Source organism: Ictalurus furcatus, chromosome 23 (genome assembly GCF_023375685.1).
Source record: "Ictalurus furcatus strain D&B chromosome 23, Billie_1.0, whole genome shotgun sequence".
NCBI classification, from domain to species: domain Eukaryota; kingdom Metazoa; phylum Chordata; class Actinopteri; order Siluriformes; family Ictaluridae; genus Ictalurus; species Ictalurus furcatus.
The window spans coordinates 9,244,949-9,250,948 of NC_071277.1; positions in this window are offsets into that span (position 1 = coordinate 9,244,949).

Here is a 6,000-nt window from a genome sequence, read left to right on the forward strand (position 1 = left end):
TTCGGATTTGTAGTGTCAGTGGATGATATTGTGTTTGTAGGGTTTCGACTATTGTTTGGATTTGTAGTGTTAGTGGATGATGTTGTGTTTGTAGGGTTTGGACTAGTGTTTGAATTTATAGTGTTAGTAGATGATGTGTTTGTAGTGTCTGAGCTAGTGTTTGTATTTGTAGTGTTATTGGATGATGTGTTTGTAGGGTCTGAAGTAGTGTTTGAATTTGTAGTGTTAGTGGATGATGTTGTGTATGTAAGGTCTGAACTACCGTTTGAATTTGTAGTGTTAGTGGATGATGTTGTGTTTGTAGTGTCTGAACTAGTGTTTGTAGTGTTAGTGGATGATGTGTTTGTAGGGTCTGAAGTAGTGTTAGTATTTGTAGTGTTAGTGGATGATGTGTTTGTAGTGTCTGGATAAGTGGTTGTATTTGTAGTGTTAGTGGATGGTGTTGTGTTTGTAGGGTCTGAAGTAGTGTTAGTATTTGTAGTGTTAGTGGATGATGTGTTTGTAGGGTCTGAAGTAGTATGTGGATTTGTACTGTTAGTGGATGATGTTGTGTTTATAGGATTTCGACTATTGTTCGGATTTGTAGTGTTAGTGGATGATACTGTGTTTGTAGGGTTTCGACTATTGTTCGGATTTGTAGTGTCAGTGGATGATATTGTGTTTGTAGGGTTTCGACTATTGTTCGGATTTGTAGTGTCAGTGGATGATATTGTGTTTGTAGGGTTTCGACTATTGTTTGGATTTGTAGTGTTAGTGGATGATGTTGTGTTTGTAGGGTTTGGACTAGTGTTTGAATTTATAGTGTTAGTAGATGATGTGTTTGTAGTGTCTGAGCTAGTGTTTGTATTTGTAGTGTTATTGGATGATGTGTTTGTAGGGTCTGAAGTAGTGTTTGGATTTGTAGTGTTAGTGGATGATGTCAGTGTTGTGTTTGTAATGTCTGGAGATGTGGTTGGATTTGTAGTGTTAGTGAGTAATGGCTGAGTTGTGTTTGTAGTGCCTGAACTAGTGTTTGAAATTGTAGTGTTAGTGGATGATGTTGTGTATGTAGTGCCTGAACTAGTGTTTGAATTTGTAGTGTTAGTGGATGATGTTGTGTTTTTAGGGTCTGAAGTAGTGTTTGAATTTGTAGTGTTAGTGGATGATGTTGTGTATGTAAGGTCTGAACTACCGTTTGAATTTGTAGTGTTAGTGGATGATGTTGTGTTTGTAGTGTCTGAACTAGTGTTTGAATTTGTAGTGTTAGTGGATTGTGTTGCGTTTGTAGTGCCTGAACTAGTGTTAGAATTTGTAGTGTTAGTGGATTGTGTTGCGTTTGTAGTGCCTGAACTAGTGTTAGAATCTGTAGTGTTAGTGGATGATGTTGTGTTTGTAGTGCCTGAACTAGTGTTTGAACTTGTAGTGTTAGTGGATGATGTGTTTGTAGTGCCTGAACTAGTGTTTGAATTTGTAGTGTTAGTGGATGATGTTGTGTTTGTAGGGTTTGGACTAGTGTTTGAATTTGTAGTGTTAGTGGATGATATTGTGTTTGTAGTGCCTGAACTAGTGTTTGAATTTGTAGTGTTAGTGGATGATGTTGTGTTTGTAGTGTTTGGACTAGTGTTTGAATTTGTAGTGTTAGTGGATGATGTTGTGTTTGTAGTGCCTGAACTAGTGTTTGAATGTGTAGTGTTAGTGGATGATGTTGTGTTTGTAGTGCCTGAACTAGTGTTTGAATTTGTTGTGTTAGTGGATGATGTTGTGTTTTTAGGGTCTGAAGTAGTGTTTGAATTTGTAGTGTTAGTGGATGATGTTGTGTATGTAGGGTGTGAACTAGTGTTTGAATTTGTAGTGTTAGTGGATGATGTTGTGTATGTAGGGTCTGAAGTAGTGTTTGAATTTGTAGTGTTAGTGGATGATGTTGTGTCTGTAGTGCCTGAACTAGTGTTTGAATTTGTAGTGTTAGTGGATGATGTTGTGTATGTAGTGTCTGGAGGAGTGGTTGGATTTGTAGTGTTAGTGGATGATGCTGTGTTTGTAGTGCCTGAACTAGAGTTTGAATTTGTAGTGTTAGTGGATGATGTTGTGTTTGTACTGTCTGAACTAGTGTTTGAATTTGTAGTATTAGTGGATGATGTTGTGTCTGTAGGGTCTGAACTAGTGTTTGAATTTGTAGTGTTAGTGGATGATGTTGTGTATGTAGTGTCTGGAGGAGTGGTTGGATTTGTAGTGTTAGTGGATGATGTTGTGTTTGTAGTGTTTGTACTAGTGTTTGAATTTGTAGTGTTAGTGGATGATGTTGTGTTTGTACTGTCTGAACTAGTGTTTGAATTTGTAGTATTAGTGGATGATGTTGTGTTTGTAGAGTCTGAAGTAGTGTTTGAATTTGTAGTGTTAGTGGATGATGTTGTGTTTGTAGTGTCTGAACTAGTGTTTGACTTTGTAGTGTTAGTGGATGATGTGTTTGTAGTGTCTGGATAAGTGGTTGTATTTGTAGTGTTAGTGGATGGTGTTGTGTTTGTAGTGTCTGAAGTAGTGTTTGTATTCGTAGTGTTAGGGGATGATATTGTGTTTGTAGTGCCTGAACTAGTGTTTGAATTTGTAGTGTTAGTGGATGATGTTGTGTTTGTACTGTCTGAACTAGTGTTTGAATTTGTAGTATTAGTGGATGATGTTGTGTTTGTAGAGTCTGAAGTAGTGTTTGAATTTGTAGTGTTAGTGGATGATGTTGTGTATGTAGTGCCTGAACTAGTGTTAGAATCTGTAGTGTTAGTGGATGATGTTGTGTTTTTAGTGCCTGAACTAGTGTTTGAACTTGTAGTGTTAGTGGATTGTGTTGCGTTTGTAGTGCCTGAACTAGTGTTAGAATCTGTAGTGTTAGTGGATGATGTTGTGTTTGTAGTGCCTGAACTAGTGTTTGAACTTGTAGTGTTAGTGGATGGTGTTGTGTTTGTAGGGTTTGGACTAGTGTTTGAACTTGTAGTGTTAGTGGATGATGTGTTTGTAGTGCCTGAACTAGTGTTTGAATTTGTAGTGTTAGTGGATGATGTTGTGTTTGTAGGGTTTGGACTAGTGTTTGAATTTGTAGTGTTAGTGGATGATATTGTGTTTGTAGTGCCTGAACTAGTGTTTGGATTTGTAGTATTAGTGGATGATGTTGTGTTTGTAGTGTTTGGACTAGTGTTTGAAATTGTAGTGTTAGTGGATGATGTTGTGTTTGTAGTGCCTGAACTAGTGTTTGAATGTGTAGTGTTAGTGGATGATGTTGTGTTTGTAGTGCCTGAACTAGTGTTTGAATTTGTTGTGTTAGTGGATGATGTTGTGTTTTTAGGGTCTGAAGTAGTGTTTGAATTTGTAGTGTTAGTGGATGATGTTGTGTATGTAGGGTGTGAACTAGTGTTTGAATTTGTAGTGTTAGTGGATGATGTTGTGTATGTAGGGTCTGAAGTAGTGTTTGAATTTGTAGTGTTAGTGGATGATGTTGTGTCTGTAGTGCCTGAACTAGTGTTTGAATTTGTAGTGTTAGTGGATGATGTTGTGTATGTAGTGTCTGGAGGAGTGGTTGGATTTGTAGTGTTAGTGGATGATGTTGTGTTTGTAGTGCCTGAACTAGAGTTTGAATTTGTAGTGTTAGTGGATGATGTTGTGTTTGTACTGTCTGAACTAGTGTTTGAATTTGTAGTATTAGTGGATGATGTTGTGTCTGTAGGGTCTGAACTAGTGTTTGAATTTGTAGTGTTAGTGGATGATGTTGTGTATGTAGTGTCTGGAGGAGTGGTTGGATTTGTAGTGTTAGTGGATGATGTTGTGTTTGTACTGTCTGAACTAGTGTTTGAATTTGTAGTATTAGTGGATGATGTTGTGTTTGTAGAGTCTGAAGTAGTGTTTGAATTTGTAGTGTTAGTGGATGATGTTGTGTTTGTAGAGTCTGAACTAGTGTTTGACTTTGTAGTGTTAGTGGATGATGTGTTTGTAGTGTCTGGATAAGTGGTTGTATTTGTAGTGTTAGTGGATGGTGTTGTGTTTGTAGTGTCTGAAGTAGTGTTTGTATTCGTAGTGTTAGCGGATGATATTGTGTTTGTAGTGCCTGAACTAGTGTTTGAATTTGTAGTGTTAGTGGATGATGTTGTGTTTGTACTGTCTGAACTAGTGTTTGAATTTGCAGTATTAGTGGATGATGTTGTGTTTGTAGAGTCTGAAGTAGTGTTTGAATTTGTAGTGTTAGTGGATGATGTTGTGTATGTAGTGCCTGAACTAGTGTTAGAATCTGTAGTGTTAGTGGATGATGTTGTGTTTTTAGTGCCTGAACTAGTGTTTGAACTTGTAGTGTTAGTGGATGATGTTGTGTTTGTAGGGTTTGGACTAGTGTTTGAACTTGTAGTGTTAGTGGATGATGTGTTTGTAGTGCCTGAACAAGTGTTTGAATTTGTAGTGTTAGTGGATGATGTTGTGTTTGTAGGGTTTGGACTAGTGTTTGAATTTGTAGTGTTAGTGGATGATATTGTGTTTGTAGTGCCTGAACTAGTGTTTGAATTTGTAGTGTTAGTGGATGATGTTGTGTTTGTACTGTCTGAACTAGTGTTTGAATTTGTAGTATTAGTGGATGATGTTGTGTTTGTAGGGTCTGAACTAGTGTTTGAATTTGTAGTGTTAGTGGATGATGTTGTGTCTGTAGTGCCTGAACTGGTGTTTGAATTTGCAGTGTTAGTGGATGATGTTGTGTATGTAGTGTCTGGAGGAGTGGTTGGATTTGTAGTGTTAGTGGATGATGTTGTGTTTGTAGTGTTTGGACTAGTGTTTGAATTTGTAGTGTTAGTGGATGATGTTGTGTATGTAGTGCCTGAACTAGTGTTTGAATTTGTAGTGTTAGTGGATGATGTTGTGTTTGTACTGTCTGAACTAGTGTTTGAATTTGTAGTATTAGTGGATGATGTTGTGTTTGTAGAGTCTGAAGTAGTGTTTGAATTTGTAGTGTTAGTGGATGATGTTGTGTATGTAGTGCCTGAACTAGTGTTTGAATTTGTAGTGTTAGTGGATGATGTTGTGTATGTAGTGCCTGAACTAGTGTTTGAATTTGTAGTGTTAGTGGATGATGTTGTGTTTGTAGTGCCTGAACTAGTGTTCGAATTTGTAGTGTTAGTGGATGATGTTGTGTTTGTAGGGTTTGCACTAGTGTTTGAATTTGTAGTGTTAGTGGATGATGTTGTGTTTGTAGTGTCTGGAGGAGTGGTTGAATTTGTAGTGTTATTGGATGGTGTTGTGTTTGTAGGGTCTAAACTAGTGTTTGAATTTGTAGTGTTAGTGGATGATGTGTTTGTAGTGCCTGAACTAATGTTTGGATTTGTAGTGTTAGTGGATGATGTTGTGTTTGTAGTGTCTGGAGGAGTGGTTGGATTTGTAGTGTTATTGGATGGTGTTGTGTTTGTAGGGTCTGAACTAGTATTTGTATTTGTAGTGTTAGTGGATGATGTGTTTGTAGGGTCTGAACTAGTGTTTGGATTTGTAGTGTTAGTGGATGATGTGTTTGTAGTGTCTGGAGAAGTGTTTGTATTTGTAGTGTTAGCGGATGATGTTGTGTTTGTAGTGTCTGGAGAAGTGGTTGTATTTGTAGTGTTAGTGGATGATGTTGTGTTTGTAGTGTCTGGAGAAGTGGTTGTATTTGTAGTGTTAGTGGATGATGTTGTGTTTGCAGTGTCTGAACTAGTGTTTGGATTTGTAGTGTTAGTGGATGATGTTGTCTTTGTAGGGTCTGAACTAGTGTTTGAATTTGTAGTGTTAGTGGATGATGTAATTGTTGTGTTTGTAGTAGTAGTAGTAATGACTGTAGTAGCTTCTGTATAGGGAACAACAAAAGAAAAATTTCATTTAAACAGGTTTTATAGGAATAATAAGTCCATTCCTATAAATGTAAATGTGAATGACAACATTAGCCATATTACCATCCACATATTTTTCTGCAAATTTTGAGATATCACATTAACAAGAATGTGCATAAAAATACTTATGTACTCAATTGAGGTG